This window comes from Cervus elaphus, chromosome 13, assembly GCF_910594005.1.
Source record: "Cervus elaphus chromosome 13, mCerEla1.1, whole genome shotgun sequence".
Classification (NCBI taxonomy): Eukaryota; Metazoa; Chordata; class Mammalia; order Artiodactyla; family Cervidae; genus Cervus; species Cervus elaphus.
The window spans coordinates 45,335,207-45,358,515 of NC_057827.1; the positions used below are offsets into that span (position 1 = coordinate 45,335,207).

At 38.4% G+C, this 23,309-nt stretch overlaps 1 protein-coding gene across 6 annotated transcripts in view; it reads left to right on the plus strand.

Annotated features, from left to right (window-relative positions):
- Nucleotides 1-23,309, plus strand: part of ARHGAP5 (Rho GTPase activating protein 5) — a 102,476-nt gene that overhangs the window by 18,815 nt on the left and 60,352 nt on the right. For 2 of the 6 annotated variants that reach the window (XR_006344388.1, XR_006344389.1), the window contains exon 1: nt 13,182-13,430. The exons of 1 other annotated variant lie outside the window; for it this stretch is intronic. The gene's annotated coding sequence lies outside the window, so the exon portion shown is untranslated. Of the gene's footprint in view, nt 1-12,922; nt 13,054-13,181; nt 13,431-23,309 lie in introns of those variants that run through there. 3 more of the 6 variants (XM_043921516.1, XM_043921520.1, XM_043921518.1) reach the window with 2 other exon arrangements.

Below are 23,309 nucleotides of genomic sequence, written 5' to 3' on the forward strand. Positions count from 1 at the left end.
GAACCATGACATAGTGTCCTTTTTCCTATCTATTTATTAAAATTTGAAGGAAAGGATAATGATTCATTCATTTGGGATGATGACAATGGTAATGATAATGATTTGTGAGAACAGAGGTCCAGGTGTACTGATGCAAAGATGAGTCTGAGACCCAGGGTTCAGCTACGGATGCTGATATTGGTATGTGGCTTGTGTCACTGGAGCGTTATTTACCATGCATTCACACCAAGTGAAAGGCAGCCTCCTTATTTTATAAGCATGTTAAGACACACAGAACATTTGATTTTAATGGCATTTTTCACTTTACCTGAGTAGCATCATAGGAACATCCACTTAGTCCTTTATCCTGACTTACCAGCAGCACTTCTGACTCTGGTTTTCGAATATCACCAGTGAAAGAAACTGAAAGTCGCTCCGTCCTGTCCAGCTCTTTGCAACCCCATGGACTGTAGTCCATGGAATTCTCCAGGCCAGAATACTGGAGTGGGTAGCCTTTCCCTTCTCCAGGGGGTCTTCCCAGTACAGGGATTGAACCCAGGTCTCTGCATTGCAGGTGGATTCTTGACCAGCTGAGCCACAAGGGAAGACCAAGAATACTGGAGTGGGTAGCCCATACCTTCTCCAGCTGATCCTCCCAACCCAGGAATCCAACCAGGGTCTCCTGCGCTTCAGGCAGATTAGAGAAGTCTGAAAAACCCCAACGTGTCTAACACTGTCAGGTCTTCCTTCTTTTCAGCCTTATGGCTGTATAAGCTCATTTCCTTTTGTTCACTCACCACTGCATCATTTATATGCTTAAAAGTAGTTTTCCTTTTCTCAAGCAAAAGAATCCAAGTTACTTAAAGCTCTTATAGAGCATATTTTCCATGAATTTTAGCACACTCAGAAGTACTTGTATTAAATTGTGCTCTGTTGAGGAGAGAGTGAAGAGCACATCACCAGGAGTGAAACACTCTGCCGTGAGTCTGCACAAAGCCAGGCTTCGGGAAAACGTGCTGAGGCTTTCCCAGGAGAAATGAGGACCTGGAACACAACTCCTATGACAATTCCACAAACCAGCTGCGCATTCGGTCAGAACATTCTCAGAGTCTCCTCTGTCACATTCTCTGAGTCTCCTCTGTTACATTCTCTGGGTTCCAGGTTTGTCCTGACTTACGCGCCTCATCCCCATTAAGTTGAATGAGTTTTACTCGTTAACAACAGATTGTCCCTTGTATGCGGGGAGCTACCATATTCTATATTTCTCAGGAAACAAGATGCCACAGGAGTAATCTTACACAGGAAGATAACCACAGTCTTCCTTAAGGCCTCCTGTCCGTAGCATAATCTGTTCCTGTTTCTCTTTGCGTTTAAGTGCTCAGAGTCTGAGTAAACTTCTGCATTTAAAAGAAAAACTAAGATTTTTAGGCTACAATTTTGGCAATCCAGAAAAACCTAGTTTTTGTATAAACAACTTGAGAAATAAACACACATTGCTAAAGATTTGTGACTATTATTTGTGTTGAATCAACTAAAACATACAAACTATATTTTTAATTTTTGGATTTTCAAAATTTATTTTAAAGTGTTAAGTGTTTAATTATGTTTATTATTTTTATGTAGTACTGCTATTACTACTGCTTTGCTGCTACTGCTATTAATATTACCAAGAGGACTTGCTGAATAAGAATTCTATGTTTTGCTTGTCTTAAAACACATCCCTTTATCACTTTTCTTGGAATGTCCTGCTAAAAGTTTAGTTACATTGAAGAAAATGGAAACAGTATACGAAGGAGGGATGGCTTTTATGAAGTGGAATTTGTGGAATGCCCTCATTTTGGATGAGTTGCAGACTTCCAAATTCCACAGAAACCCAAATAAAAACAGTTATATGCCAGTTAAAACAAGACTCCATTTGGTCTTGGAATGGCCTCTTTGTCATTTAGTGTTATGGCACCAACCTAAAAATCGCAAAAAAACAAAACCATGAGATTACAACTTTGACAACAGAAGAGAAAAAATGAGTAGAGTCCCTCTAATGAGATCAGAATCTGTCTGAAAAATACCTTAATTACAAAAGTAATTTGAGCAAGTTAGCTGTTTAGTTAGAGTAAGGAGAAATTATTGTCTGTTCAACCTTGTCATTCTACAGAAAATTGTATCTATTTATGCCTGGCATGTTTAAAAGGAGAAATTATAAATAATGAAACTATTAGAGAATAATAGAAATTGAAAGACTTATTTGCTCTTCACTAAAACATGTAATCTATGGACCTAGTTCTTAGTTAATATCCAATCCTAGGACATGAAAATGAGCTCACTGCAAGCAGAAATCATGCCTTTTACATTTGTATTTTTGATTTGAGCACAGTCTTTGGTACATAGTGGGTACAAAGTGATAGTTGTTGAATGAGCGAGTATATCAAAATAATATTCCAAAGAGATGGTCTACTTAAGTTTCAGAATTCTTGTTGATTGTATTCTGTCTGCCAGACAGTATAATTTTAAGGAATGTTGTGAACGAGAAGATATGATTAGTATGTGCAGCGTTAAAAAAATCCTGTTTTTAAAAAGTCCAATAAAATATATGGACAAATAAAAAGTATATAAGATGAATATGTAAGAAAGTATATATGATAAATGTGTTTTTTAGAAAATTACCCAGAGATAGCCATTGTTAATATTTTTATCTATTTTCTGCCAGGCTATTTAAGTATTTACATATTTGTTCATATGTTTGAACAAATTTGGAATCATACTGAATTTCTCAAATACATCAAACTCCAAGAATATCTCATATGTGAAACAATCCAGAGTAAACTTAAAATTATTACCCTATATCCAGCTTACATTCAATATATATCACTTTCAAACAACAAGCATTCTCAACATGATTAAACCAAAAGCAAAAACCTAAATAAGATTTGGACCAATGTAACAGGAGTAGGGAGACTAAGATTTCCAGTTGTCAGCATTCCTAGAGTGTCCCACTTTGTATGAAGACTTTCCATTTTCAAATGAGGACATTTCATTTTAGCAACTTAAAGAATATTTATATGATGGTATTATCAATGCAATGGACATGCACTTGGGCAAACTTTGGGAGATGGTGAGGGACAGAGAGACATGGTGTGCTGCAGTCCATGTGGTCCCAAAGAGTCAGACAGAACTGGGCAACTGAACAACAAGAGTATTTCTTCTCAATGTTTTAGGAGAGTTTAATAGGTAAGCCATCTCTGTAAGCTGCAGATGTACAAAGTGGCATCTGATTTCCAAAGATATCTTGACAAACACCTATTATTGTGATGATTTAGCTAAAAATACTTATCGGAATGGTGGGCTGTGGTAGCCAATTACAACAAGTTAACTGATGAGATGTTTGGAGAGGGTGAAGAGTTTTACCCTCAGGTAAATTCAAAGAATTGTCAACAGCTTGTTCCAATACAAGGTGAACATACAGAATGCTGTCAAAGCCAGAGCTCTTTTATTAGAATTATTATGACACTTGGGATGCATACCACAGGGACACGAACCCACAGGCCACTCTGCAGATGTATACATAGTAAATCAGAAAACAGTATCCAAACTGCAGTAGCCTCTCTTCTTTCTAATCCCTAAATCACTGTGGAACATGATTTCTTTGAGGCCAAGAAGCTGCCTTCCACTGCAAAACCTTAAAAGGCATGGCAGTATTTCGAGGTATCAAATGAAAAGATCACTTTGAAGTGCTCTAAAATTGTATTCCCTTGGCTTAAAAGACTTTCACTTTCAAAAACTGTTACTAACTGAAAATGAATTAGGCACCAAGGAGAAGAAGGTTAGCTGTAGTAACTCACTTTTGATTGAAATGCCTCAAAAATTCTGCTCAAGGCTTGTGATAGAGATCCCAGTTGTCATGAATCAGGGAGCATGTGGCTCACTGTTTAACAGTCCTTCACCCAGATTTTCTGATAGAATGAGTGTACTGTTTCTACAACAAAATCAAATAGGATAACTGGTATGAAGCCATCCCATTTAAACAACGAGGAAAGGAAAAGAAAGTCTAAACAACAGCTAAGTATTGCCAGCTAAATAAACTGATTGTAAGAATATTCTGGAAGAGAAAATATTTTACTCAATATTTTATCTTTTGCAACATTATGCAAGTTGGAAAAAATATCACAAACATGCAAGGAAGTATTGGGAAATATGAAAATAAAGTCATTGTTGCATTAAGAAAAAGTCTTCAGGATTTTTGGAGAGGAAATTTCAATAGAAGAATTTAAGATCCTATGAGACCCAGAATAATAAGATTAACAACCCAATTTTAAAATAGGCAAAAGATTTTTATAGATATCTTATCAGAGAAGAGATACCAATGGCTAAGAAGCACATAAATAGATGTTCAACAAAATTTGTCATTAGGAAAATGTGAATTCAAGGTACTTATAAGATAGTATTTCTTACCCATTGGAACAGCTATAATAAAAAGATAGACGATAACAAATATTGACCGGATTGTAGAGAAACTAGAACCCTCATACACTGCTGATAGAAATATAAAATAATAGAATCGCTTTGGAAAATATGTGACATTTTCTTATAATATTAAAAATAAATTTACTATATGACCCATAATTTTCACCTATAAGTATCTACCCAAGAGAAATGAAAACATATATACATGCAAATCTTTTTGTATTCATAGCAGCATTATCCATGGTAGCTAAAAAAGTGCAAACAATCAAATGTCAACTAACTGGTGAACAGATAAACAAAATGTGGTGTATACATCCAATAGAATACTACTCAGCAATGGAAAGGAAGGAATTCCTGATGCATCCAAAAATATGAATGAACCTCAAAAATAGTGTAAGTCAAAGAAGCCAGACACATGAGACCACATATTGTATTATTCCATTTATATTAAATGTCCAGAATAGGCAAATCCTTAGAGATGGAAAGAAGATTAGTTGTTGTGTGGGGTGATGGTAGAAATAGGACTGACCGTAAGTGGGCACAAGGGAGAAAAAACATGGGTGAGACCATGAGCACGTGAATACTATTAATAAATAGAATGTGAAGACCCAGAATTGGCTACTGGATGCCGGGGGCTATATTGCTGATTGGGGGATGGGGGTGGGGGAGAGTGATGAATAAATTGTGGGAGTATAAAGGACTGTAAGCTTAGAAACTACAAAGCAATCTTTTGTCAAAGAATGTTCAGAGACGCTGCCCTTATAACAGGGATATGACTGGCTTGTTCTAGGAATAGATTTTAGAGATGGGTTTTGGAGGAATGCAATTAATTTAGTTTCATCAAGATTTTTTTTTTTTTTCCTTTGTAGGGAGGGATGAGGTACAGGCCTCAGACGAAACTTACAGAGAAATTAAGAGTAACAACTTTGTCCTGGGTGTGATGGTGAGTGTGGGTGGGTGTTAAATTACCTGTGAAACAGGAAGAAGTGAAGCCTGGTCTGTGGGCTAACCTTGCAAAAGAATTTCAAACTCCATATTGTTAAAGTGGCAAAGGGACCATTTTAGGGATACTGAACCTTCAGAGACATTCATTGACTTCTGAAGGTCATACAGTAAGCAGAACCTGAGATAACAAAGTCAAGTCTCCTGATCCCCAGGTTGGTGGTCTTTCCACTACACTAATTTGTGCTCCAGCATTCCTTTGTATTGTAGTAAGAGCATCTTCACCTTTCCTTTAAATTGGTAAGTGATTGTGCTGTGCTGAGGATGTAGCAGAGGAGGAGTTTTACAAGATAAATTTCTGACTTAGAAAAGCAACCCCCAGTTCTTTGGGGGTGATAGGAAGTCAAAGGTAACCTTTGTGCTGTGCTGTGTGTGCTTAGTCGCATAGCCATGTCTAACTCTTTGCGACCCCATGGACTGCAACCCGCCAGGCTCCTCTGTCATTAGGGAGTCTCCACACAAGAATACTGGGATGGGTTGCCATGCCTTCCTCCAAGAGATCTTCCCAACCAAGGGATCAAGCCCAGCTCTCCTGCATTGCAGGTGAATTCTTTACTGACTGAGCCAGCAGGGAAGCTAAGTATCAGCAAATCCACATAGGAAACCATCCAAATGGAACACATTTTATCATAAACCTTGTAGTACAAAGGGAAATACCAGAGCATGTGGAAAGATCAGCTTGGTTTTATCAACATTAGACAAACTATCTATTGTCTATACCTGAAAGTTTTTGCACAGAGTTTTAGTGTAGAAAAAGAGCTTAAAAATAGAATCTGTGCCATGAAATCATCAACAGTAGAGGCAATGCTATTGGCAGATTTACATAATTTAAAACAAGTCTTCAAATGTAATAAAATGTATGTTCTTTGCTTGATTTGCTTTGGTCTGTAAGAACATTTAAAAAGTCATCAAAGACAATACAATCTAGTGGTGGAAATAATAGATTTGCCTAGACCATTTCATTCCATTACATCAGAGACTCCTGCAGACAGAGACAGTAGTATCCAAGGTGGCCTGTAAAAGGCCCAGGAGAAAATTAAGAGAGAAGAAAAGAAGATGGAGAATCAAAAACTAAAAAGGAAGAAGGAAGAAACATCTAAAGTAGGAGTAAGGGGATAAACAGTGAAGAGAAGAAAAAGAAAGAATAAAAAGGGAAATTAGTAGATGTATATAGAGACAGTTCAATTGCTTCAAGACAGTTTACCTTATTCTGCTTTTTACATTGCCTTTCTTTCTCAATTTTCAACCAGTATAATTCCAATTTTTATTGCAAAAATTTAGGAAAAATTTTAATTGCAGAAAAAGCAAAAAGAATAAAGTAAACACTTGCTATAATATCACCATGTAGATGAAATCTCTTGTTCAGTCACTAAGTCATGTCTGACTTGGACTGCAGCACACCAGGCTCCCCTGTCCTTCACTATCTCCAGGAGTGTACTCAAACTAGTGTCCATTGAGCCGGTGATGCCATCCAACCATCTCATCCTCTCTCCCCTGCTTCTCCTCCTGCCCTCACTCTTTCCCAGCATCAGGGCCTTTTCCAGTGAGTCAGCTCTTCGCATCAGGTAGCCAAAGTATTGGAACTTCAGCTTCAGCAACAGCCTCAGTTCTTCCAATGAATGTTCAGGGTTAATTCCCTTTAGGATTGACTGGTTTGATCTCCATGCTGTCCAAGGGACTCTTAAGAGTCTTCTCCAGCACCATAGTTCAAAAGCATCAATTCTTCAGTGCTCAGTTTTCTTTATGGTTCAACTTTCATGACTACTGGAAAATCTATAGCTTTGACTATACAGACTTTTGTTGGCAGAGTGACGTCTCTGCATTTTAATACAATGTCTAGGTTTGTCATGGTTTTTCTCTCAAGAAGCAAGCACGTTTTAATTTCATTTCTGCAGTCACTGTGTGCAGTGATTTTGGAGCCCAAGAAAATAAAATCTGCAACTGTTTCCATTTTTTCTTCATCTCTCTGCCTTGAAGTGATGGGACCAGATCTTAGTTTTTTGAATGCTGAATTTTAAGCCAGATTTTTCACTCTCCTCTTTCACCCTCATCAAGTGGCTCTTTAGTTCCTCTTCACTTTTTCTCATTAGAGTAGTATCATCTGCATATCTGAGGTTGTCAATATTTCTCCTGGCAATTTTGATTAAATCTCTAGACTAGTAACATGTCAGTTAATAACACTGTCATCTTGTTTTCAAAACATTTTCTTTTAATAAAAATAGAACTGTACTTCCTTCATTGCTTTGTAGTCTAACGTTTTTCATAGAAAATATGAATATCTTTCTACCTCCAGAAATATATACTTTTAAAATATTTTAAATTTATTTTTAACTTAATCTATTTTTAATTAAATCCAATTAAAGTTTAATTAAATCCACTTTATTTAATTTTAAAGAATCTGATTTATAGGACACATAGAGCTTTTATGAATTTTTGTCACTTTTACTTTGTAATCATGTTTGTAAAATCTCAGAATTTTTAATGTAAATACTTTTGGGGGAAAGAATAGAAGAGTTGTTTAATGTCTGCACCTAAGAGAACCAAAACTAGAAATAAATGAAGTATATGCCAGAGCCCTGTGCTGGGCTGTGCTGAAGAGGGATGAGAAGCCTATTTGGGGAAAGATGAGTGTTATTATTCTTCACTATGTAATAGGTATGCTTGAAAGAACCAGTGCATTCATCAGAAAAAATCACATTGTTATTTGTGAAGCTTTTTGAAGAAAATTCTGAAGCATGGATTGGCAAGACATTCACCATCTACTGTAGTTTATAATACTAGGTGGAAATAACAAAGCCTTAATTGTGAAGTGATTAGACACCTTATTATTGATTTCAGAAACTGTTAGTTGCACCAGTTCTTTAGAATATTCCTTGACATTTTAGATCCATGGTTACTTGTCACTGGTAACTCACAATTACCTACCAGGGAGATGTAATATGGAGAAATATAGGTTGTACTTGGGGAAGGATATCTAACTCAACTTTCACAAGGTAACTCAGCAATTTGTTTAAATGATTTGTATTTTCCAAAGTGATTATCTCAGCTGGTATTTCAAAATAAATCCAAAGCCTTCTGTTAGTAATAAATCCACAGAAATCCATAAAACCTCGAATGTTTCATAGTATTATTACCAAATGTTTACTGAACTTTCTACTAATCAAATTCTAGTTATTAAACAGGGCCAAACATTCATCTGTGATTCCTACTTTGAGGGGCTTACAATCTAGAGAGTGGGAATAAGGATATTCACAAAAATTATGTGTATAGTTAAACAGTCAAGCAATACAGGTTTCTGTTTCCCACTGTAATGATTTACAAATTACAGTGGTAACAATCTCAAAGAGAATTCTTAGCAACCTTTGCAGTTAGTTTTTAGCTTTATGGGGTTAAACTTATTGGGGTTGATTAAATTCAAGCTGTGATCTTTCATAAAAACTCAATGGAGGGTCCAGATGGCTCAACAATACCTCCTTTTGTGAGAGGAAATAACGTGAAGATTTTTGTCTAATTAAAGTATTTGTGCTGGTGGGACCTGAATGAATTGTTATTCCTTTAAAAGGAGTCTGCATTACAAATAACTTTATAAAATACTAATTATCCAAAAACAGAATTTTAATTTTACTCTTCCAGTTATGTCCAAAGACCAGAGCGGCATGAACATGACATTTTGAAGCTAGACTCTGATACCATCTTTGGGATTTCAGTCTGAAAATATAATTCTGAAAAATCAACAGAACAAGGTTTTGTGGAACAAAATGCCAATGAGGTCATTGCATTTCTTTCCTACTGTTCCAGTCCCATGCTCACAATTACCTTAACTCTTGTCAAAATATTTTCTACGGTAATAGCCAAAACATAATTAACACCTTTTCTTCATGCTGAAAATATCATTGGTAGCCATAAAACAAATTTGGAGAAAGCCTTTCAGCACCTTAACTCAGCAAATGGCTACTGTGGTTATACTGTGGTTATTGGTTATTGGTATTTGCCTGCTCATAGGAGTAACACCCCGTAATACCCTGCTTTCCTTCCTCCCAATAGCTCTAACTATATGAGATATGGAGAAAGAGAAAGGTCAAGGGAGGAGGTAGGGGTTAGGTGGGGTGTGGAAACAAGTCGTGAAATTCTATAGGAAATTAAACAAGAAATAACCTTCCTGTGCTTTGGTTATTGTTATTTGCCTCTGTTATTCTCCAACTTTTTCATGTATGTTTTCTGTAATTGGGGTGATATTCTGAGATAGTCTTTTCCAAAAGCCTGTCTTAATGTCAGACAGGCAAAAAGTATGGGTTAATTTTGTCATGAATGGAAAGGCCCTTTATGGCTTTTCCTGTATTTTTGGTTCAGGCTACAAAAGCCAAAGTAGTTATAATCAGAGATTTCCAGCAGGGGGTGTACCCACTTCTATAGGGTAAGTTCTTTTGAAACCAAATCACATCAAACATCTGAATATTATATGTAGTGTTACTGCTGATGGTAGAAGCTGGAATGTTGATAACATTTTTTATGGCTGTCATCTCTTTTGATCCTAAAAAGACTGTGCATATGAATACTTTGTTAGGATGTGTTAAAGAACTAGAAATTTGTGGAGGATATTTAAATTAAAAACCTAAGATGCCTGACTGAAATCTTATTCTGCTAATTTTTTCAAAGTAAATGAAGAACAAAGCTTTGGGTGATTTTAATTATCCAGTGGAGAACAAGTGCTTAAATTTTTTTCCTTTTTAGATAAGAAGAGTAGTTGATCTGAGAGGGGTTGGTAATATTTACTCTATCACTCCAGAGTGTTTCTGTGTGTATGTAAAATGATAAGTTACTTATTTTCTCAAAGTTTTTTTGTTTTGGGTGGGGAGGGTTGGTGTTTAAAGCTGTTTCCCTGAAGGCATGGTTCCTGATCAGTTTTAAAATATGCCATATTATCCTTGAGTTTTGTTTTATTTTATGCTCTTTATAGACTTTATTTGTATATATCTAGGTATTTTTAACCATAGAACTTTGACCCCCTTTTTCCATTTTCAGATTTTTATTTGTGCAGAAAACTGTATGCTTGCTTTTTCGAGAGGAGCAGGTACAAAAATTAAAATGATATAAATATGTTAGTTACTTGTACTGGTAAGCAGCTCACCAGTGTATTAGTATTAATAAGGAGCAAAGCTGTAAAGTTCAGACTCCTTAAATCACAATGGATGATATAGGAGGACTAAAGAGTAAAAACAATGTCAGTTATGACAATTATCATTTGAAAACCATGGCTTTCCCCCCCATCCCTGCCCCACTTCATTTTCTTGTGTCTATATTATGAGAAAAAGAAATCTGAAAAGTCTTTTTTTCTCTCCAGTGTTTTGTCCTGATTCTTCAGAATGATGTCCTGTTTTGAAGAAAACAGTAATATGTTAAGAATGTTAACACCTTTAAAAGCCCTGATTTGACTGGTTTGTACTGATACATGCCATGGTTATGAAATTTCTGATTATTTAGGAAATAATTTTTAAAGTATCTTTAGGGTGGACACCCTGTTATAGTACTTAAAACTTCAACATCAAAATTATAGCTTTGAATTGGCTTCTTGTACTTTTAGGAACTTTTAACACAAAGGTCAAAAAATGCATTTAAATGCATGGACTTTCCAACCTGTACAAGTGATGTGTGTATTAAGGCATTAGTACTGCATTTTGATGGGTCCACTCTCCAAAATTTCCACCTCTCCTCTTTTTCTTCCTTTTTTCTATATTTTCTTTCTTTGCAAGTTTTCTGTAGTGTCCTTTTTCCTTGCCTAGGGTTTCCTTGCCTATAACTGAAAGAAATAAGTACCTATGTGCCTCACTTAACCTATTTGGCACCATTCAGATGCAAGGGAGTGGCTGGAGGAAGTAATTTTAGTCATGCCTTTTTAAAATTAGGAAGCAAAAGACATAGAGAAATTAAACATCTCTTCTGCTTTTGTCTATTAAGTTTACCTTAGAGAAATATGGAGTAGAAGGGCAGGGGTGTGGAAGAAAGGAACAGGACTTCTGCTGAAATTTTGTGGCAGATTTACTGACAAATATTTTCTAACAGATTTTTACCAAAAGGCTGTTTTGTTTTTCTTTACTGACAGACCCTAAACGTACTTCTGGTTGGAAGCGGCTGCATCATTATAACACTAAAAAGCAACCTTGGCTAACTAAAGTACCTTATGTAACATAAGAAATAAAGAATACTTTAAATTTAAGACATTTTTTTATATGTTTACTGATGACGAACCGTTTTCAATGCAGGAAATAAATCTACTCCCAAAGAGAAATTGGCCCCCAAATTACTTCTTTCTTTTAAACGTAACAAATTGGGGTAGATTTATGTTTTTGCTCATTCATTCTTTCATCTGCCGGTAGCTATTTTAAGAACTGTGTGTAAGACAGATTCTGATGACCTTGGGAAAGTCACAAGACCTCAGTTTCTTCAATGATGAAAGAAAAGACATTTTTCCACCGCCCTTTAACCACGACTCAATGGCAATGCTCAGATGAGAAATACGCCAAAAGCCCAGGGTACCTCCAAACTTGTGAGATTTCTGCGTCTCCAAAAATATTGATTATATTTGAGACAGTATAATAAAAGCCAGGTGACCGATGGTTCCTAAAGGTTTGCTCAGTAGTAGTTTGAGCAGGGGTCTTCTGGGCCACCCAGAATTCAATCCGCCCCACGTCTTGGCATCTCGCTCAATTTCCTTAAGAATGGATTAAACCGAGGGCCTGCCTCCGTCCCTGTGCGGTGTCGACAGAGAATCGGAATCTTCTTGCTCCCATGGAGTTTTGCTTTCTGGGTGAGTACGGCATCAGGTCCCGGGCGGGTGCCGTCTAGTTGGCCAGCGATCCCAGGCAGGAAACTGGCTGCACACGCGGGAGCATGTCCCTGAGAACGAGCTTGGTGCATATATTTTCCTCTCTTGAATTCTTTAATACTCAGAGAGCGTAGGCTGATTTATCGAGAATCATTCAGTGCCCATGCGATGTTTTGTAACGGCTAACACAATATCAGGTTCCTTTGCAGTATTGTGGTTTGCTCTCAGTTACGGCCAGAAACCGGAACAGAAGGAAAGGGAGAAAGCAGGGAAGGTTCGGAGACGACAGTGCTCAGAGCTGCATGGTCGGCAGCTTCTAAACCGTGGAGGATGGGACGGAGGAGGAGCAGAATACGGAGAAAGGGGGAAAGCAGAGGAAAAATATTCACGCCAATGGGTAAAAGGGAAAAGGTGAGAAGGAATGGAGTAGGAGAGGGAACCAATGGATGGGAGAGGCGGAGGAAGAAGGGGGAGGGGCAGAAGCCAATGGGGGAGCCTGGACGCGAGCGAGAACGCGGCCCCGCGCGCTCGCTCCCTCCCTCCGGCTCCGGCGCTCGCGCCTTCCCAGGCTCCCGGGAGACGAGGGCAGGGGCGGGGCCCAGCCGGGCGCGCGGCGCGGGAGGCGTCGCGAGGTGAGGGCGGCGGGGGCGGGGGATTGTGGGGAGGGCGGTGCGGGTGCGCGCGCGCGCGCGCCCCGTCGAGGTTGCGCCGCCGCTCCGCCCCCGGCCGGGTGTGTGGCAGCGCGCGCGCGCGTGTGCGTTCCGGCGGTGCGCGCAGGGAGAGATGCTGAGGTAAAGTTCGGGAGAGAGGGAGAGATCCGTCAGCGCGAGGGAGCCCGAGTGGCCGCCATTACTGAGCCCGGCGCGGCGGCGGGCGCCGGGGAAGGGGGGAGGGACGGGGCCGCCGCTGGTGGCGGGGAGGGAGGGAGGGTGGGTTACCCGGCCACGGGAGCCGTAGGGCTTGAGGTTTCGGGGCGTGTGTATTGGGGCGGGCGGGGGGAGGTGGCTGAAGGGACGCGGCGCTCGGTGAGCGCGCCAGGGAAGAGAGGCGAGCAGAGAGTGGAGGAGGAGGCGGCGGCGGCGGGAGCGCTCCCCAGGAATGTCGCTGCCGCCGCCACCACCGGGGCCGCTGCCGTTGAGGAGGAGACGGAGGAGACCGACGGTGTTAGGTAGGACCTTGCGACTCCCCGCTTCTCTGGGCCTGCCCGTTCTCCCCCCTCCCGGCCGGGGACCCTCCCGCCGCCCACTGCCCCGCTCGGTCGCCGCCGCCGGTTGTAACCAGTTCAAGGGGCTGGGGCCCCGCCGCCGCGGAGGGGAGCCCGGCGCCGCGCTCTGTCCTCGCAGGCCGGGGCGGGGAGCGGCTGCCGTGGGGGGCAGACGGGCGGCGTGAAGGGCAGAGAGGCCGGGGGAGGGGGCGCTTTCCCCACAGGTGATGGGGCAGGGGTCGGCGGGGGCCTGGTGGTGGCCGGAGTCCTCTCCAGCCCGCCGCCCTCACTTGCCCTGGTCTCCGATGGTGCGTGGGGGAGGAAGGTGGCAGTGTCTATTAGCCGGGCGGCCGCTGTTAACGAGTTCCACCTGGAACGGGAGAGGTGGGGTGGGCGCATATTCGCGGAGACACAGTCTTCATTGCAAACTTGAGCGCCTTTCTGGGGGATCGGCCCTTTCACTTTTTCCCCCCTAGCTCCCTCCTCCTCCCTGGGTTCTGTTCACCAATTTCTTGTCTGCTTCTAAAGCTCGGGGAAGGATGTGAGAAGTTGCACTGCGCAACCAAAACACACGGTCCTAAGGGTAGGCTGCGACTAGGTTGAGGCTTTGAAATTGAGTTTTCGCTAGAATAACCTCTAGATTCTCCCTCTTGTTTCCACTAAAGAAAAGTATCGGGGTGGGGGTGGGGAACTGCGCGGGAGCGCGCGCGCACTTATCCACACATAAATACACTCACTCCCTCTCACCCTCCCTCTCCGGCGTTATTACAAATGCAAGTGAGGTGGAGGCTCAGGGTGTAGCTGAGGCTGAAAGGTGCTCGGAAGTCTAGGCAAACTATCAGGACGTTTAGTAAAATTCCGAGAAAGTTGTAAGGAAGATGGTTATGCTTTTACAATATGATAGAAATCCAATTTGGGCCCATGTTTAATACGTGGAATTCAAATGTTTTAAGTATAGACCAAAAGAGGCATACAGATGGTGTGTACGCGCGTTTTTAAGTTCAAATTCCCATCGATAATTTGCTTTTGCATTTGTAATTGGTAGGAAACGACATCATTTTTAAAAAAGTGTTCAGGTATGAAGCAGTGAAATGCGTCGCTATGTTTACTGATCTTTCCTTATGCAGTCTTCTACAGGTGTTGGGAGGGCGGGGTTTGCCGACTCAAATTCCAAAACTAGTCTTCAATTTGAATAATTAATAAGTGTTTATTTCCATTGATGTTTTCATTCATTTCAGGGAGTATTTCTCTAAATCTCCACTTAAGATGGTTCTTTTAACAAAAATTTGATCTGGATTCAACGCTTCAGAAAAGTATTTGGTTGAGTAAAATATTTTAATAAAATGTTTGGAAGTACTGTCAGTTCCGGTTTATTTGACTTGAATGTGATGAAACTGTACTCTTATTTAGTATTCTTAGATAGAAATACTGACCATACCGGTAACCTACTAGGCAGTTTTCAGATTAAGGTTTCACTTCCATTTTAAATTGCTTTTTCATTTTTGGCTCTTTCATCTGTTCTTTGAAATTGACCCACATTTCTTGTATCTGTAGTCGATCAGAGGAAGACCCTGGTAAATGCAGATTACCAAAAACTTGCATAGGCCTTGGAGCATGTGACTAAACTTACATGATTGAAAATCTGGGTATATCTGCATTTAGCTTTCAAGAAGTAGCACTACTGATCTAATTGACTTAAAGCAGAAATTAGAGCAGTTCAGGTGACTAGATTTGGTTGTCATGTGTAGGCTACAATTTTTTTAACCCACTTCAGCATGTATTTTACCATTCTTTGTATATTAACTATAAGAGCATTGGGAAATGGGGTGTATTACACTTGGATATCCAAGAAAGAATTGTCACAGAATTCTTATATCTTTATCAGTTTTTTAGCACCACTCCCCCACATTTAAATTACGTTAGCACTTTAGAAATCCTATTGCAAAAGTAATGTCTTAATTCTGTCACATGGTACTTATCCTAAATGTTTTGAAACCAGGACCCCACCCCTCTCTTTTTCTGTTTGAAAGGCTGATTTAATCTGTACACTTAAACTCTTTTGGAGAAAATTATTTCGACCTTGAGGGTTAAGATTTTTTAAGGAATAAAATATTGTATTTGCATTCTTTTTTTGGAATTCAAGTTGTGGTACAGCTTAGAATAATATTTTGTAACTCACGTTTACATTGAGGAAAAAGTTACTTCTCAAGAAGACCATACTAAACTTTTACTTTTTCATCATTAATGGTACTTAACACAAGTGTTGCTTTTAGTGTTCAGTTCTTAAACATAAAATGGCATAATTGGGATTTTCTTGGTAGCTGCAGAATGTTTTGTCACAACTTAAGTTTCCATAGATACTATTTTTGAAATTTATTTGGACTGATTTTTTTCTTTGCATACCTAGAAAGTATGCAGATGATATAGTTGACTCAAGAAGTGTTGTATAGTGTTCTGTTTTAGTAACATTTGTGTTCCTAAAGGATGTTTGTAAAATACATTTGGGGTACACCACGGGAGTCTGATTTTGCAAAGAACTGTGAAGAAAGTTTGTAAAGTGTTCCATTATTTGGTGACTTGAGTAATCAAGCTCCTATTTGTTTAAGTGAAGGTTGTTGATAATTTTCTCAAACTAGGAAAACAAAGAAAAATATTAATTCACTGCTTAGAATTTTGGGTATGAACTTTAATTGGTTTTCAAATTCTGTTCCTTGGATCCCTTGTGAATTTTTGCTGGATGCCTTGAGACTTCCTTGATATCTCACCCTTAGAAACCAGGGCAGCTTTTATTTTTGTCTATTAAAAGTATTCTTCCTAAATACAAGAATTCCTTTGAAAAAAGAAATCATCTGTATTAAAATTTGTTTGAAAGCATCCAGTTTGTATTCATTAATTCAGATTAACTTCGTTCGGCCCTTATGTGCCTGGCCTTGGGGGTACCAAGATAAGTTAGAAATAATGTAGCTCAAGCTATAGTTGAAGCGGTAGTAACTTTACAGTAGTAAATATTGATGGTTACAAGTACTAAGAAATGTGGGAAAGAGAACCTCTGTTTCTATCAGGGCCTCTTTGGGAAACCTTTATAGAAGAAGCATTTGAATTTGAATGTTTTGACTGCAAGTAGAACTTCGAAAGTAAGAGAGACTAAAAAGGTTTTTGTTTTGTTTTCTCTATTTTGGAGATTGTCCACAATTCTTTAGATTTGCAGTCAGATAAAATAGGTTGTTAATATTTGGTTATGTCTGTATTTTACTCCTTAGGACTATTGGGAAAAAGTTATGCATAACTGTAATTTTTGGGTTAAAATAATGACTAGTGTGGTTCCATTTGGTTAGATTTTCAAGCTTTTCATCATGAAGAGTTAATGGAAAAATGAATTTCCATTTTCCTAGCCTCATATTAGATTTAGTCTATTTTATTATCCCTGACCAATATTTTATTGAGCACCTAGGCACTGGAGTGATACAAGGAAATATAAAATGTTGCTCCCTTAAAAGAGCTTACAGCTTTGGTGTGGAACTTTGGTGCTTGACGATTTAGGAATAAATGCCAGTTAACACAGTAGAAGAGCCATATACAAAGTAGTACATATTGATTTAAGAATCGGTGCAAAGAAATTTAGATAAAGGAGATACCCTTTTGAAGTTTCAGGATTGGGATAAGTGAGAAAAAAAGACATTAAGTTAATGACACTGTGGACCCAAAGCATAGGGAGGTGTGGATAAATTAACGGGATGGGGGTGGTGGGGGGAAATATAAGGTAAAAATGTACGAACTCACTTCGTACATTGTAAGCCAAATTGAAGGATTTGGGGGAAAATATTAACACAAGGTTAATAGAAGGAGTAATGGGGAAATAAATTATCTCTGCATTCCTATCTTTGTTAACTATATTTGGCATTGTCAGACAGCCTTGGAGAACTGATTCTTTGCCTTCTAATAGGATATACAGTTTGTTCATTTTCTTCCTATTCAGTATTGTGATCCAGCATTTTATATTTCTTTCTATACTTGCCTTTTTAGAACCAAGATAATATCTCTCTCTATTTGCTTCTTTATTTTTGTTTTGGTTGACTGTTAAAGGGAAGGAGAGACAGAGATCCAGATTTCTACTTTACTGTCTAAGTTTATATCTCTTGGAATGCTTGTTACAAAGGGTATCACGTCAAATGGTCTCTTAAATTATTTTCTCAAGTTTGCGATCTTGAAATTGATGTTACTAATCTTGACTTTACCTCATTTCATTTCTGTGTTTTCACTTGTCTTGGTAATACTGTCACCTGAAACTCAAGTGTTAGCACCATCTGTTGCTGAGACTGATCAGTTTTTCTTTAAGAAACTTGACTCATTTGTCTTTTATTTCTTTTATCTAGTAGCCAGTCACCAAAGTCTTTGCCTTGAATGGCTCTTTTCAGTTCTGTGATAGTTCAGGTGCTTTCAGGCCTCTAGTGTTTGCCCATCTCTTAGACATTGTGCCCCTCCAAATCCAATTTTGTATTTCACTTCTAATTTAGAATGGTTTCTTGTTGCTCACTACAAGGTCTAACTCCTATTTGCCCTTGAAGACCTTCCATAGACATATCTTCAGAAATAAGTAAGTTTCTGCTTTCTAACATGGCAACTGTACTCAGTCACTCCACACTAATCACCAGGAAAGACTTTAAAATCCAAATCCAGTCTCTTTTTCAGAGTTTACTCAGATCCTTAAATCTACTGCAGGAGTCTGCAGATTATAGTCTGTGAGCATAATCCAGTCTGCTGCTTATCTTTGTTTAATGGCTTTTTACATTTTGAAATGGTTGGGGAAACAGTTTTGAATAATATTTTGTAATATGTGAAAATTACATGGAATTCTAATTTCATTGTCTATAATATAGATCATTTGTGGAAATATTGTCTGTGGCTTGAAGTATTTATTGTTTGACCTTTCACAGAAAAAGCTCTCAAAGCCCTGACCTATTCTAATTTGTACTGATCTTTCATTTCTTTGAGTTCTTACTACATTTATCAGTTCTATAGTGTATCGCATTGCCTATGTCGCCTCATCTATAGTACTTGTTAAAAATAGTGGGCAGTGGTTTTCAGCCTTTTTTTAAAAATCCATACCTCCTTTTTAGTCTGTACCCTTTTTTGAGATTTTTATTTGACCACTTAATGTTCCCATAAGTAAGAAAATTGTAGTTTGTTTTCCCTCCTGTGTAGCCTTACAATAATGAATGTCAAATTATGCCCTTCCCTGTCGTGTCTCCATTCTCCAAAGTGAGAAGAAAGAACTTGGACCCTGGAAAGGAGCATATTCATAGCTCCCTGGCTTAGTCAGACCACCCTCCCGGACCACCCTATCTAAACTTCTGCCATAAAGCTAAGCAAATAGTAGCTAAGCACAGTATATACTTAATGGGTTGTTTACATAGGTTGATGTAAATGAGGTGACCCTTGATTCTTCTGTTTTCACCACAGAGGAGAGAAATGGGCTAGGAAGGGCTTAGAATAACTTTAATACCATGTCCTCAGAGACAACATGTTACTAGAGGAAAGTGTGGATTAAAAATAGGATTGGCAGTAAATCTGTTTGGGAATAGTTTACACCATTATGTTATGCAGTGAAACTTTTTCAAACAATAAATACTTGAAATATCAAAAGATAAAAATGGGTAAAAAAGCAGAATTACCTTTGCTGAGTAGAGTTTGGAGAGATCCCAGACTGCTGCATACTGAGACCCTTCTGGAAGTACCCTTCAGGCTTAATGTTTATAAACCCATTTTTTGTGTTAATGAGCAGACTGAAGGTCTTGGGGGAAGAACTGGACTTTTTATATTAGAATTTTCTGCAATGCAACACCTTATGGACCCATAACAGTATGTGATTTTTGTTAATTGTGACTATGAATGTGACTTCAAGATTTTCCAGGATCTGAGTTTGAAGACTGATTCATTTAGTCATCAAATACTTGATCTCCCATGTATGTCACCTGCTGATCTGAGTGCTGGGAATATGGTTAAAAAATAAAAAATCTCCATCCTAACACTTTATCCTGTATCCTACCAAGATATGCTTCCATGAAGACTAATTTATGGGAATATGACTTTAGCATTCCTTTCAACCTTAAGGTTGTATGCTTATGTGGTACAAATCTTAGTCAAAGAAAATATGGAATATGATTGACTCTCCCATGGGCATTAACATTGTTTACTTAACTCTCTTTTATATGTTAAAATGCCTTTTTCATTTCTTCTTCTAATTTTTATAACATAAGTTTGTATTGAGGCAATATTATGCCATATTCATCTTTTAGTATACAGTTGATATTTTTACTCTCAAACTTTTCTAGGTGAGTTTATCTAAGATTGTGGAATATATGATCATCTTTGGGCTTGAATCTGTCTTCTCTCTTGAATATTTGTTTATTTAAGGGATATTTTCTTTATTTGACCTAAAAAAGATGGAGTAGGGCTTCCCTGGTGACTCAGTGGTAAAGAATCCTCCCTGGTCTGGGAAGATCCCACATGGAGCAGAGCAACTAAGCCCATGTGCCATTACTATTGAACCTGTGTTCTAGAGCCCAGGAGCTGTAACTACTAAAGCCTCCTGTGCCTTAGAGGTTGTGTTCCGCGACAGAAGAAGCCACTGTAACAAGAAGCCTGCACACAAAATTTGGAGGATTGCCCCCACTGTCTGTGACTAGAGAAAAACCTGTGAAGCATCGAAGACTCAGCTCAGCCAAAAATAAATGTTTTTTTTAATTTAAAAAAAAAATGGAGAATGTAATTACAAAGTTGCTTCTGTGTAATTAGGTCTTTGAAATGCACTTTTCTGTAGTAAATGATTGTGATTTAAAAAAATGTTTTAAGTGTCAAAAATAAAAATTAGGTGATTATTCTGACTGAATACAGGCATACTTTGTTTTAGTGTGCTTTGCAGATACTGAGGGTTTGCACATTGAAAGTTTCTGGCAACCTTGTGTAGACCAAGTGTATGCCATTTTTCCAACAGTGTTATTTTTTGATTAAGGTATGTACATATAGACATAATGGAAGCACAGTTAATAAACTACAATATAGTGTAAACTTTCATATGCATTGAGAAACCAGAACATTTGTGTGACTCACTTTATTGTGTATTTGCTTTTTTGTGATGCCTGCAACCAAACATGCAATGTCTCCGAGGTATACCTGTACATTATTATAGATCATAGTTAAATGGCAACCCACTCCAGTATTCTTGCCTGGAGAATCCCAGGGATGGGGAGCCTGGTGGGCTGCCGTCTATGGGGTCGCACAGAGTCGGACACGACTGAAGTGACTTAGCAGCAGCAGCAGCCGTCTTTATTCTGATAGCTTAATTTTTGACAAAAATTTTGGAACCTTGAATATATGTATATTTTCTCCATAAATGATATCTTTTAGGTTAATAAATTATAGCACTTATTTAGTAAACCTAACATGCTTTACTTTTTATTTTTTTTAACCAGAGAATTAAGAACATTTGACTTTATTATTTATTAGGCTTCATACATTTATTGAATAGCTACTATGTGAGAAGGACTGTTTGGGGCTCTTGGAATATGATGATGGAAAGAACAGATTTGTGCATTTGTACATCTTTTTATTTTTTTTATTTTATTTTTTCACTTATTTTTATTAGTTGGAGGCTAATTACTTTACAGTATTGTAGTGGTTTTTGCCACACATTGACATGAATCAGCCGTGGATTTACATGTGTTCCCCATCCTGAACCCCCCTCCCACCTCCCTCCCCTTCCCATCCCTCTGGGTCATCCCAGTGCACCAGCCCCGAGCACTTGTCTCATGCATCAAACCTGGACTGGCAATCTGTTTCACACTTGATAATATACATGTTTCGATTCTGTTCTCAGATCATCCCACCCTCTGTACATCTTTTTAAAACCTAGAGTAGGGAGAGGAGAGGAATAGAGTTAATGACAAATAATAAAGAAGTTGTATAGTAAATTAGGATAAGCAAAGGGGAATTTGGAGATTGTTAGGGAAGGTAAGGGCGAAGGTAGGGACATGTTTAGCTTGTTCAGGGTTCTTCACTGTGACTGGAATAGAATGAGGAATGGGGAGAATAAAATGGGAATAGGTCAGAGAGTAAGATATGGTTAGAGAAGGTAGGTCTTGTAGTAAGCCATTGAAAAGACTTAGCTTTTACTTTTTTGGAGCCACGGCAGAGTTTTAACCTAAAGAAAGGGAGGGTCTGACTTATGTTTTAAAAGAAATAGTCTGTCTGTTCTGTGAACAGACTGAGGAAGAGGAGCAGGAGTGGAAGCAGAGAAATTAGTTGAGAAGCCTTTGGAATAATGAAGAGCCAGAGATGAGAATGGAATGAGATCAGATTTATAGCAATAAAGGTAGTGAAAAGCGATGATTTCTGAATGTATTTTGAAGATGAGGCCAGCAGGAATTTCCTGACAGCATATAGTAACTTGGAAGTGTGAAATATTTTATAAAATATACTTTTTATTCATGAGTGCAATGGTTTTGTGAAAAGTTACAAAATTTAGTTTAAATCCAGAATTACTAAGAATCTTTCAGTTGACTAGATTTCTTATAGAACTTTTAAAAAGATTTTTTTTTGCAGAAAGCCACTTCATGTTATTAAAACTCCATTAAAAGATCATGTTGTGTTTGAATGACTTAAAACATTTCAAAACTTAGTTGTAGAGATACCTTCATTTCAGCACAGTTGTCCAACTTAAAGATTATACATTGTCATTAATTTCTGTAGAGATACTTATTCTAAACATTTTCTTGAAAGTTTATAGGATAATCTTAAAGGCAGGAGGAGAAATTACATTGCAGGTTATTACAAGTAGCACTAATGCTTAAGAAGGGCTTCCCTGGTGGCTAAGTGGTAAAGAACCTGCCTGCTAATGCTAGAGACATGGTTGAATCCCTGGGTCAGAAAGATCTCCTGGAGAAGGAAGGAAATGGCTACCCACTCCAGTGTTCTTGCCTGGGAAACCCCATGGACAGAGGAGCCTGGTGGGCTACAGTGCATGGGGTTGCAAAAGAGTTGAACACGACTTAATAAACAACAGTGACAATGCTTAAGAAGGTAAAGATTGGTCATCAAGAGACTCAACCCTGTAACTTTGAGTAGGTCATTATTGCTTTTTATCTTGGTTTCTATATATATATTTTTTTACAAAGATTAAGTTATGTCAAAAATAGAAAAGATATGTCTAGATCGACATAGTCAAGTATTAGCCATTAAAAATACTTGAAAGGAGTTTTCAAATTTAATCTAACAGCCTGCCTATAGACATTGGCCATTAGCTTATTAGTGGGAAATTTTAAAAAGGCATTCTTTTTTTCGCAGTACAGAAGAAAAACTACCTTGGTTAGTTAATGGAGTGTAATTTTGACTTGAATAGTGAGGGCCAGTGGATAAATTACATAAACTATCCAAGTGTCTGAAAGTAAATTTCCTTATAAACCTGTACAGAAAGTATAACTTTCTTCCTTGAGGTAGTTATACCATACTCATTCAAATGACAAAATCTTTTCGAGGACACGACAATAGTTTTCTAGTTAGGATTTCTCAAACTTTTTCAAAATCTGAAGACACTTTTAAAAAGCTTCTGAGTTAAGTAAATGTGTAAATCAGATAAAGAAGGCACTGCTATGGTGAAGAGTTGGAGAGAGCAACTATTTGTCTAGCATTCTTTCCTACCTCTAGATAAATGAATTTTCTCACCTGATAATCACTATATGGTGACTCATGACAAAAACTCTGGATCTGACTTCAAAATGCCAGCGGGTAGTCTGCCTGAGAACATTGTTAGTAGAAAGAACGTGGATGTTCTTCATTGTGGTAGTT